At 49.5% G+C, this 12282-nt stretch overlaps 2 non-coding genes across 2 annotated transcripts; both read left to right on the top strand.

Moving 5' to 3' along the window:
• The first annotated feature begins 5709 nt into the window (after positions 1-5709).
• Positions 5710-5780, top strand: TRNAC-GCA (transfer RNA cysteine (anticodon GCA)). Its single transcript has one exon. It is a non-coding gene; the product is annotated as a tRNA-Cys (tRNA).
• Positions 5781-10724: 4944 nt separating this feature from the next.
• Positions 10725-10796, top strand: TRNAC-GCA (transfer RNA cysteine (anticodon GCA)). The gene has a single exon. It is a non-coding gene; the product is annotated as a tRNA-Cys (tRNA).
• The last annotated feature ends 1486 nt before the right edge of the window (positions 10797-12282 follow it).

Genomic DNA, 12282 nt, shown 5'->3' with positions numbered 1-12282 from the left:
GGGATGCCATGGCGTGCAAAAATGCTTTTTAGCCTATCTATCACCGCCCTAGCTTTTGTTGAGGGAAGGAGGGCTACTTCCGGATACCGCGACAGGTAGTCGACCACGACAAGATAATGACAGTTGTTAATAAAGCACAAGTCGACCCCAACTCGTTCCACGCGAAACTTGGCGTTGGGGTTGAAATCAATGGCTCCGACTTTTGGTTGACAAAGCGCGCACAAGTAACACATTCTTTCACTTGCCGCGCAAGTTGTTCGCCGATGCCTGGTCGCCAGACCAATTTCTTTGCCAAAGCTCTAGTTCTCGTGATTCCCTGATGTCCATCGTGTAGCTTTTTTAGTACTTCCTTTCTTAGGCACTGAGGTACCACCAGTCTGGTCCCTTTTAGCAGCATGCCATTGCATTCGGCAATGTTAACGCTAGTGCCTCCTTTTCCACTTGCGCATAGCGCTGCTCAATTTTCATCAGTGACCTTGAAGCAAACGCTATCGGCCGGCGCTCGCCATTGCGTTGTTTCTGGAAAAGGACGGCACCGAGACCGTAAGACGAGGCGTCCGCCGAAAGAATCGTGGGAAGGCGTGGATCGTACATAGCCATGCACTTTGCTGAGCAGATGAGATTTCAAGCTTTCAAAAGCCGTGTTCTGAGCAGGGCCCCAAGCCCAGTCGGTCTCTTTCTGCAAAAGCTCCCGTAGCGGGGCAGTGGTTTGCGCCAAGTTCGGCAAAAAACGGCCTAGGTGGTTGGCCATGCCCAGAACACTGCGTAATTGCGATGTATCAGAGGGTGCTTTCAGCTCTTCAATGGCTCTAAGTTTGGCCGGATCCGGCTGTACGCCTTCCTCGCTGAGGAAATGGCCCAGAAAGCTTATGCTTCGAACACCGAACACACACTTTGCTTTGTTTAAGGTAACGTTAGACTGGGCTAGCTTAGCCAAGACGTTCGATAGTCTTGAGTCATGTTGCGCTTTGCTGTCGCCAAAAATGAGAATATCGTCTATCAGGTTTACGACGCCAGGAAGGCCTGCCAGGATTTCAGACATTCTTCTTTGAAAATACTCTGGAGCTGATGTAATCCCGAATGGCAACCTAGTGAAACAGTACCGCCCAAACGGCGTAATGAACGTGGTCAGCACTTCTGAGGCCTTGCTGAGTTGCACCTGATGGAAGCCGGAATTCGCGTCTAATTTGGAAAACCATTTTGCACCGGCAAGAGAGCCCAGTGCTTGGTCGACAGTAGGCAATGTGTATCTTTCTCTTAAGACAAACTTGTTCAATTGCGTAAGGTCTACGCAGATCCTTACATCTCCCGAGTGCTTTTGTACAGGTAGTACAATGCAGGCACACCACTGTTCGCTCTTCGACTTTACGAATGACGCCCATTTGTTCCATCTTCTCGAGTTCTCGTTTTACAGGCTCCTGAAGCGGTATAGGAATCCTGCGCGGTGCGCTTATTGCAAATGGAACAGCATTTGGTTTAAGCCTTATTGTATACTCCCCGGGCATAGTGCCCAAGTTGTTGAAAACCTGAGGGCACAAAACTTCGTAGTTGGGTTCCTTGTGAGCCACAGAGTCAACGAACTTTATGACTCCCAACGCTTCGAGAGCCGGCAAACCCAGCAGTACATGGCGCAAAGCACTGACCACATAACACGTTTGGCGCGAAGTTTGTCCCCTCCAAAATATATCCGCCTGAAACTTGCCCAGAACATTTAAGCGGTCACCGCTAGCGTCCGTGAAGACATCGTCGGCCTTTTCCAAGCTCGTGGGAAGTCCCGGAAATGATGCTGGAATTACGGACACTTCTGCGCCTGAGTCGACCTTTGCAAAAACAGGCACGGAGTTAAGTAATACCTGAACGTAACGCGCTTTGGCGCGAGGCGCCTCGACCGCGCCCAAAAAAGACCTCCCCACTGTCCTTTTGTACAGACGACACTTGTACCTTTCGCTGGTAGCGTGGAGAAGTCCCTTTGAGGCACGCCTTGCCAAAGTGTCCCTTTAAGCCGCAGTTGAAGCACCTCTGGCCTCTCGCTGGGCAGGCTGTCCTTGAGGGCGAGTTACCTGCGCAGAAGATGCACGGTCCCTCGGAACGAGCTGATGTCGGCCGGGTTTCCTTGCTGCGTTGCGGTTTCCTGCGGTAGCCCACTGCGTCGACATTGACGTCCTCACATGGCTTGCACGGTGTGTATTCGCGGACTTCGTTGCAGTTTCGAAGTTCTTCTTGCTGCTGCTGAACGGTCTCTTTTAGGCGGGCCCTCGCCAGAGCTGTTGCGAGAGACAGCTTGGGATCCATTTGGAGCGACTCGGAAAGTTTTTCATCCCACAGGCCCACGACGAACCGGTCCCTGATGAGGCGCTGCTTGAATTCTCCGAAGTCGCATTTGTCCGCCAAGACGTGTAGAGCAGTCATAAACTGGTCAATTGACTCGCCAGGCATCTGGTGCCGCTTGTGAAAGCAAGCGCTCTCGTAGACAACGTTGCTCTCCTTGATGAAGTAATCGTCGAACTTCTTTTTGACCAGCTCAAATTTCTTCGAATCTTCTGCAGAAAGATTGAAGGCGGCGAAGATGTCCCTTGCTTGTCGACCCATGGTATAGAGCAGAGTGCGTACTTGTGCCTCTTCCGGTCGCTCATTCAGGCCCGACGCATAGCGATAGTCGTCGAAGTGCAGTATCTACGTCGGTCACTCTGAGGTAGTGTCGAAGTCCAGTGGTGGCGGCTGCTGAAGACCCGGCGGCGATGCAGTGGCCATTGCAGCCTCCCTTTCTGACGACGTCTCGAGGCCCTTTTCAATTGCTGTTAAAAGTGGGTGGATCGCATCACTTCTGACACCATGTCGCATAGGCGCCGCCGCTATCAGTGCGTGATCGACGAAAGACAGGAGACGACTGTAGTCCAAAACGCCAGCAAGGGGAAAGAGAGCAGTCTTTATTTCCACAGCCGTTTAAGTAGAACCAGCGTGACGTCAGTGACACGTGGTTCCATACATGCGTCAGGCGCAATGACTCGGCGCGCCCTGCGGGAGCGTGCTTTCAGCCGCAGAGAAATACATTCCAGCACAACGTGCGAGCGAAGGCCTATAGGGTCGAAGACTTTCGGGATGCGCTCGCCCCGACTGGATTGCTGCCGGAGCTCGTGGCCTTAGGAGCTTACCAGATCAACCACGTATGGGCAGTCACCTTCTCCAGTGGCGAGGCAACGAAAAGGATGCTGGCATCGAAAGAGCTCAACGTGAAGGGGCGTCGCTGCGCAATCGTCGACCCTCAAGACCAACAGGTACGCCTCCGCCTTCATTGGCTGCTGTATTGGGTGGCTGACGGAGATATACGCTGGCTGCCTTTGGCAAGGTCGTGGAGGTGACGAGAGAACGATGGCGGGTCAGAGGCGTAGGCGACAAGGACTCAACATCTCGGACCGTTCTGTTGAAGAGCGGGATGAAAGTCGATGACATCCCGCACCAAATCCGAGTAGCCGGTGAATTGGCCCTTGTCGTAGCGCTTGGACGGCCGATGCAGTGCCTACGATGCAAGGGTGTCGGACACGTCCGTCGCGAGTGCAAGGTACCGCGTTGCGCTCGTTGTCGCAGCTTTGTACACTTTGAAGATCAGTGTGTGCGCACGTACGCTGCAGCTGTGGAGCCACCAGCGAACGAGGTCGTCGCACAGATGACGATGGATGCTGCTGAAGCCGAGGACGCCGCCAAGGGGGCTGGTGACAAGGGCAGCGCCAACAATGCGGAAGGGACATCGGAGGCAACGAAAGATACGAAAGGTGTATTCGTTACCCCTGAAAAGAAAGACGGCGCCACGACGGGTCTTGCAGAAGAGCATGAGAAAGGCAAGGAAAACTGCGTTGTAGTTAATGACTTCCAAGCAGTAGGCGAGGCAGAAGGTGGGGATCTGCCCTCAAGCATCGACCCTATGAATACGAGCGGCAACGCTACCTTTAAGAAGCCTCTAGATGCTATCCACGAGAAGGCAACGTCTAAGGACCACACCGACTGGCCGCCTGCAAAGACATCTATGGCGAGAAGGAGCAGCTTCAAGCCCTCTCCAAACGTTCATCGGGATAGGAAGGCCGGCGACAAGCCCCAGCCGTCTGCGGACCACACCAGACTACCGGACGGTCCCGGAGGCGTCTAGCCGCTGGCTAGATGTTGTGGTGAGCACCGTGCTCCGGGCCTCTCTCAGTTTCCCGTATTAGTAATGGCAACCAACCATACGTTTAGCTTAGGCACGATAAAGGTGAGAGGTCTGGCCGTCAAGCGTAAACAAAGCCAAGTGTACCGGATCATGGTGGACCAAGACCTCGATGTTCTGGCCGTGCAAGGGACAAAGGTCGAAGGGGAGGAGGAGACCCGGGGCATGGTGCTAAGGTTTACGTCTTTGTATTACGCGGTAGTGAGCCATGGTAAAGGAGCGTCGGCGGGCGTTATTTTATTTATTAGGAAACTGCGCGGTGTATCTACTGAAAATTATTATTCGCGCCCTTCAGGCAGATTAGTGTATGCTGACTTTACTGTTGGTGGTGATTCGTGGCGTGTTTTGTGTGTATATGCACTTAATGTTTGTGAAGAGGACACTATCTTTTTTGAATCCTTAAAGACGCACATTTGGCTGAATAGAAGAATGATTATTCTGGGGGATTTTAATTGTGTACTAATAGATCGAGATAGAACAGGCCGGAGAACAAATGACAAAAGCTGTCATGTCCTTACAGAATTATTAGCTGAGTGCGACTTAGATGACGTGGCAGACAACCTGGTTGGAACACGCGAGGTTCAATACACGCACTTCCAGGGCGATAGTCGCGCTCGTCTAGACAGAATGTACGTTTCACTAGACGTAATACCCCTATGTCACCGTTATGGTGTCGTGCCTCTTTCATTTACTGATCACTGTTTGGTCAAGACATCTGTTGGACGTAAAGGAAAACGCAACACATTCACGTGGGAAATGTGGAAAATGAATTCCAAATTGTTAAAGGATGAGGTTTTTCTCAGCATTGTACAGGATCATTTGAAGGAACTAGAAAATAACAACGTTGCGCAAGTCACCGAAAAGTGGGAAATTTTTAAACAACGAATTAAACAAGCCGCAATCGATCGCTCCTGTAAAATAAAGTATGAAGACAAAGCTAAAGAGAAAGAACTAAGGACGCTGTTGGAAAAATTAACGCCCTTAGAGTGCAGCCAACCGGGCGCATACAAAGACGATCTGCGCAGCATAAAAGCGAAATTGGAGCTCTGCGACGAAGAACGATATCGGGGAGCGATTATACGCGCAAGGGCAGATGCACTGACAGCAGATGAGGCGCCAACTAAACGCGCGCTCGGTCTCAAGAGGCATGTACGACGTAATCACATAGATGTAATTGACGTAGATAATCGCGAACTAACCGACTGTGAGGACATAGCGCATACATTTTTCCAGCACTTTCAACAACTTTTTGCATCGAGTACTGTTGACGTAGATGCCTTTAGAGGGACGTTTTTGGGACGCATGCCGCAACTCAGCGACGAGACGAAGAACGGACTAGAGGCACCAATATGAGCACATGAAGTTGAAAAGGCAATTGATAACTTAAAAACGGGAAAATCTCCTGGTCCGGTTCCTGGTTCAAACCCGGGTGCCCCCTTTTCAGATATCTTGTTTTCGGCTCTTATTCTATAGCAATTATGGGTGTGCACTTCTCGCTGAACACTCCTATTGGGGGTATAGCTCAGTGGTAGAGCATTCGACTGCAGATCGAGAGGTCCCGGTTCAAACCCGGGCGCCCCCTTTTCAGCTTTTATCTTGTTTTCTACTCTTATTTTTATAGCAATTATGGGTGTGCACTTCTCGCTGAACGCTCCTATTTCGGGGTATAGCTCAGAGGTAGAACATTCGACGGCAGGTCGTGAGGTCCCCGGTTCAAACCTGGGTGCCTCCTTTTCAGGTTTTATCTTGTTCTCTGGTCTTATTTTTATAGCAATTATGGGTGTGCACTTCTCACTATATATATACCCCCTTATTCGGGGGTATAGCTCAGGAGGAAGAAGAGGCTTGTTCGAACGGCCACGTTTGCGATGAGCTCAGCTGGAAACAGCGCATCGGCCCTTGGCCGAGGATCACACCCACAGTCATCTACCAATTCCGGTAATTATAAAGTCGTTATTCCTCGTCTATCGACTGGCAACAATGTCCTCAATTCAGTTTTCCTGCATGTTGACCTGGGAGGGCGGCCGTGTCGAGCCCCGGACTTTCGCGATGCTCTCCTTTCAGTGCTAAATGCAATTTTCGTACTCAGCGCTGGACAATACCAGATGAGCCATTTGTGGTTGGTGACATGTGTTAATAGCATCGCAAAACAGAAACTTGTCGATAAAGGCGAGTTGTTGGTGAAGGGCCTCAAGTGCCTTGTCATTGACCCGGAATGCAAGAATATCAAGATGAAGCTTCTTTGGCTTCCCCCCCCACCTCGAACAGAGACGGATTGTTGAAGCGCTAGAGCCATATGGCTCAGTGCAGTCCATCACGAGAGAAATGTGGCGGTGTGACGGCATGGAGGGCTGGCAAATGACTAACCGAGACGTAGCGTCAACATTGAAAGATGGCGTTTCTGCCACATCTGTTGAGCATATACGGCCACCAGTGCCATATTTTGGTACCTGGCCGACCACCACTTTGCCTCCGGTGCAACAGAGTTGGGCATATCCGGCGACAATGTCGAACACCACGCTGCAGTAACTGTCACTGCTACGGTCACCCTGCAGATGCATGCGTCGGAACCTACGCTGACAAGCTTCGTGGAAATAGACCAGCTGAGAATGGTACCATCACCGATCATCTCATGGACGTGAGCGAAGTTGTGAATGCAATTGGAGAAACACTCCCTGAGACTCTTCGACAAGAACAGATTAAGCCGTCATCGGCTGACATTAGCCTCAGCCAGAAGCCTGCGAGCGAGGATGAGACTAAGGCGCCTGACGACGAACCATTTGTGTCATGGGCAGAATCTCCACCAGTTCAAGATCGCCCACCGTCAGTGAAATCTGGATCGATGTGCGAGGCCGCTAAGAAGCGTCCAGCGCCATCTGACAATCCATCGCCCTCGGGAAAAGAGGCTCGCGTTTCCAAGGTGTCAAAGTTGACAAATCCGCTCCGGGGAACGCCTACTCCTGCAGATGTCCCTTGTGTTAACGTGCACCAGAAGGTCCATAGTGCATCACCTCATCAAGAAGGGAGTGGTGCACCTCTGGAGCAGTGTTTAGACGCTGCGCCTACATAGGTAATCATGGCGGGCGCTCTTTCCTTCCATTTTGGTACTTTAAATGTCCGTGGCTTCCGAAGTAAGCGACGGAAAGTACAGCTTCTTCATTTGTTACGCAATAGAAAATTAGATATTGCTGCTATCCAAGAAACAAAGATTGAATCCGACGAAAACACAGAAGTAGCTCTATCTTCATTCCTATCTGACTATAATGTTTGTGTCAGCCGTGCAGTCGGCGTTTCCGCAGGCTGTATGTTATTTGTTAGAAAACATTTACCATGTGATTTGCTACATTTGTTTCAGATAGGGAAGAGCGCCTAATCTGTTGCGATATGGATATCAGTGGTATGAGCTTTAGATTTGTGTGTGTTTATGCTCCGAACAAGTTACGTGAACGCGAGTGCTTCTTCTTATCTCTAGAATATCATTTCTGTACTGATCGTGCATTGGTCCTCTTTGGAGACGTTAATTGTGTATGTAACGCGCAAGATCGTACGTCACAGAAGCTGAGACATGATCCAAGTAGTGATGCATTGCAACGCCTGATATGTGATTATCAGCTTGTGGACATTGGGGAAAATGAAAAGGCAGGATGTTGACATACGCACTTCCAGGGCACCTCGCATGCAAGGCTTGATCGAATTAACGTTTCACTTAGCGCACTACCTCTTATTTATGGTTACGCTGTGCACTCTATATTCTTTAGTGACCATTGCCTAGTCTCAGCATCGTTTGGCAGCCATCGGTATCAAAGTCTGCGTATGTGCTGGGAGCTGTGGAAGTTTAATAACCAATTACTTTCGCGTGACTGTTTCTTAAATCGTGTTACTGAGCTTATAGCTCGTGTGTCATGCCGCAAGGACTTGCCACTCTTTGCTACCAATTATTCAAACAGGAAGTTGAAATGATAGCTATCGAGGAATCTTCAATATTGGCCTTTTAAAAAAGAATAATTACAAAGCATTGTATAAACTTCTGAGTGAATTGCATGAGCTTGAATGCCTACATCCGGGTCAATATATTGATGATATTTATAAGGTCAAGGCACAGTTACAAACTTTGAACGCAGAAAAATACAGAGGTGCACTAGTGCGTGCGCGAGAGCAGCGTTTCCCGGAAGAACAGCCTTGCAGTAGGGCCCTTGGGGATGAGCGCCGACACGCGCTGTCGAAACAAATACTAGATATAAAGTATGGTGGAGTAATTTTTAATGAGCCTACTCTAATAACTAAAGCGTTTTTCGAGCATTATCAAAAACTCTTTCGAGACCATAAGCCATTGGATACAGATGCTGCCAAAAAATTGTATCGTTGCTGCCCCAGTTAAATCAGGATGATTACAATTATACAAATGAAAACATTGATATTAATGAGGTAACTGCATGCATCGATTCGTTAGCGAAGGGCAAGACGCGCGGCCCCGATGACCTTACTGCTGAATTTTATCAGTGTTTTCGTTCCCTGTTATCACCATTATTACTTCAGGTGTACCGTGAGGCCTTGGAAGTAGGGTACCTAACCGCCACAATGTACGAAGGACACACCGTCCTTATAGCCAAAAGCGATGATGAGACTAAATTGCAAAAAGTTGACGGATATCGGCCTATCTCCTTATGCAATGTTGATTATGGAATTTTTGCTAAGGTATTAGCTAACCGTTTGCAAGTTGTAATAAGATCTGTGGTCGGTGATCATCAAACATGTGGCATCAGGGGCCGGTCCATTCAGACGAACATTCATGTTGCGAGATCGGTGCTAGAGTGTGTAGTTGAGGGGTTTGGACAGGTGGCAATGGTACAGCGAGATCTGGCTAAGGTGTTCGACAGGGTAAATCACTCATTCCTGTTTACTGTACTAGAGCATATAAATATCGGGTCCCTGCTCCTTAGAGGTGTCAGGATATGTTATGCTAATGGTTCAACGAGGCTGATAGTGAATGGCTCTCTCTCCGATTCGATTAGGCTTGCATCATCAGTACGACAAGGATGCCCTTTGTCACCGCTCCTGTTCTGCTTGTATTTAGAACCACTTTGTATGAGCATTGTTAAAGAACAAAATTTCCAAGGGTTTAAATTACTGACTAATGAGGTTCGGTTTCTTGCGTATGCAGACGACGCGGCCTTTTTTTGTACAGAAAAAGAGAGTGTGAAGACTGCTCTTGCAATTACAGAAGAATTTTGAACGGCTTCTGGTGCAAGCGCTAACTTTTAAAAAAGTTCCGGTTTTTGGTTTGGATTATGGGCCACAATGCCATCACATTACGCAGGCATTCAATGGAAAGAAGATCTGCGTTATTTAGGTGTGCCTCTCTCACAGTATAGAAATAGCAACGCTCATTGGTCGGGAGAAGTTGGCAAAATTCAACGTAAAGTGAATTCATGGCGAGGGCGGAATTTGTCAATGTTCTTTCGTGCTGAGGTGTGTAACGCTTTCTTAGCTTCCCGTCTTATGTATGTGCTGCAAGTAATGCACTGCTCACGACTTCGCCTTCAGGCACTGCATCGCGTATTTGCAACATTTATTTGCAGTTCCAGTTGTGAATCGATGCGGCGCGACAATCTGTTCCTCCCTCTTGAATGTGGTGGTCTAGGATTAGTCCACCTCTTCATCAGGCAAATTCTTTCACACCTGTTTTTCTTTCGAGACAATGACCATCCATTCTTGCGTGAGATGTTGCAACTCCGTTTAGTTCATTATATTGCTAATATAGTAGCGTCATCAAATGCCAAAGATGTCCCACAGGCTCCTTGGGGCTTTCTTAAGGAGGTTGTGGACACATTTCTTTTCTTGAAAGTTAGATTCAGCCTGGGAGTACGTGTTCACTGCGAGTCGAAAAGCAATTTCTGCGGCACTAGTGGACTCTATTTTCTCAGATCCTTTGTATCGTGCACCTTATTTAAGCCGACCTTATCAGGATGTACTTAAGTGCGTCCGAAAAATGTGTGTACCTCGTGGAGTAAAAACATTTTTCTTTAAATTACATTCGGAAACACTCCCTGTTACAACTTGGTTGAATTCGAGGGTTGCTTTGTGTCGTGGTCAACAAACTGTCGGTTCTGTCCACGTGCCGAAACCATAAATCACTGCTTCATAGACTGTAAGGACGCTGTATTCTTTTGGGACATTCTCCAACGGACGCTTAAAAAGGACATTGACATGACTCCATATACAATTAAGTTTCTACCGTTTAAGGTTACGGCCGGTGGTCTTCCCTGACATGTTCATAGTACTTGGTTTACATAGCCTATGGAGAAGTAGACTGTGTGACCGCCATGCCGAAAGCCCGCGATCTACAAAGTCCTTCTTTCGCGAAAGTGCTGCTTATGTAAGAAGTGTCTACGCTGCGCAGGAACCTCCGCCAGAGTGGATGCACTTGTTGGATGCATGTGTGTGTTTGCCTGAGTTTTAAGTGTGTAGTTGTGTTCACTTTGTAATACACCTTCAGTTTTCTTTTTCATGTAATGAAGAAAAAATCGGGGGTATAGCTAAGTGGTAGAGCATTCGACTGCAGATCGAGAGGTCCCCGGTTCAAACCCGGGTGCCCCCTTTTCAGATTTTATTTTGTTTCCTGCTCTTATTTTCGAAGCAATTATGGGTGTGTACTTCTCGCTGAACACTCCTATTCGGGGGTATAGCTCAGTGGGGATTCTGCTTCTGGCAGCCGAGCTGTACGGACGCGTGGGTCATGGGCTCCGAAGGAGCGGCTTTTGCGGCTACTGGCCGCGGTTACAGGATTATCGACGATAACGAGGAAGTGAGCTACTAGTTTATTTTGCCACCACTGGCCGAGGGATCTGTCGCGAAAAACACCGTCTTTTTGCATGGCGACGTGCGAGCGAGGCCCTACAGGGTCGAAGACTTTCGAGATGCGCTTGTCCCGACTGGATTACTGCCGGATTTCATGGCCCTTGGAGCCTACCATATCAATCACGTATGGGCAGTCACCTTCTCGAGTGACGAGGCAACGAAATGGATGCTGGCGTTGAATGAGCTCAACGTGAAGGGGCGTCGCTGCGTAATCGTCGACCCTCAAGACCACCAGGTACGCCTCCACCTTCATTGGCTGCTGTATATGGTGGCGGACGAAGATATTGCTACGGAACAGCCGCCACAGTGAGGCTGCACTGAGGAGGAAGAAGACGACGTGGGCCCCGCTTGATATAGCGTCGCCATTTTGGCCTTCCGTTAGCTTCCCTGTAAATATATTGTATATAGTATTGGGCTCCAGCTACACGTAACATTAATTTTGGTGGAGGTGGACGTTTCCCGTACCCGTCATGGAGCTTCGCAGCGGTCACAACGGCGACAGTGCAACTTCGGCTCCGGCCGGCGGCACTTCATCTACGCAACCGTCTCTGTCTGCAGCCCCGACCTACGTCGCCGTCTCCCCCCCTCGTGATCCTGGTGTTTTCAACGGAGTCGGCAGTCCTGATGTCGACGACTGGCTCCGCTTATACGAACGTGTCGGCACCAGTCACAGGTGGGATCCGACTATTATGCTTGCGAACGTTCTTTTCTACCTCGACGGAACTCCACTTGCATGGTTCCAGACTCTCGAAGAGGAGATCTCGAGCTGGGATCTCTTCAAAGAGAAGCTCCGCGACCTCTTTGGCAATCCGTTCGGTCGCGAAGTCAATGCCGAGAAAGCCCTTGCCACACTTGTATAGACGTCGACCGAGTCCTACGTGTCGTACATTCTCGACGTCTTGGCCCTTTGTGCCAAGGCTGACCCGACCATGTCTGAGGACGATAAGGTTAATCATGTCCTCAAAGGCATTGCTGACGACGCCTTCAATTTACTGGTGTTTACGAACGTCACCAGCATCGATGCGATCCTCAAGGAGTGCCGCCGTCTCTAGCATGCTAAAAGCCGCCGGGTATCCCAGCACATCACGCGACTTCCCAACACACCTGCTACGCCATCCTGTGACGACCTCTTCCACCAGCCGTCACGATGTGACAACTTGACCCGCATCATTCGTCGTGAGGTCGAAGCGGCACAACCGGCGGCCCCTTCATTCACGTCACCTGAT

Source organism: Dermacentor variabilis, chromosome 1, assembly GCF_050947875.1.
Source record: "Dermacentor variabilis isolate Ectoservices chromosome 1, ASM5094787v1, whole genome shotgun sequence".
In the NCBI taxonomy this organism is placed as follows: domain Eukaryota; kingdom Metazoa; phylum Arthropoda; class Arachnida; order Ixodida; family Ixodidae; genus Dermacentor; species Dermacentor variabilis.
Note: the sequence above shows the minus strand (reverse complement) of the source record. Positions and strands in the feature narration are given on the sequence as shown.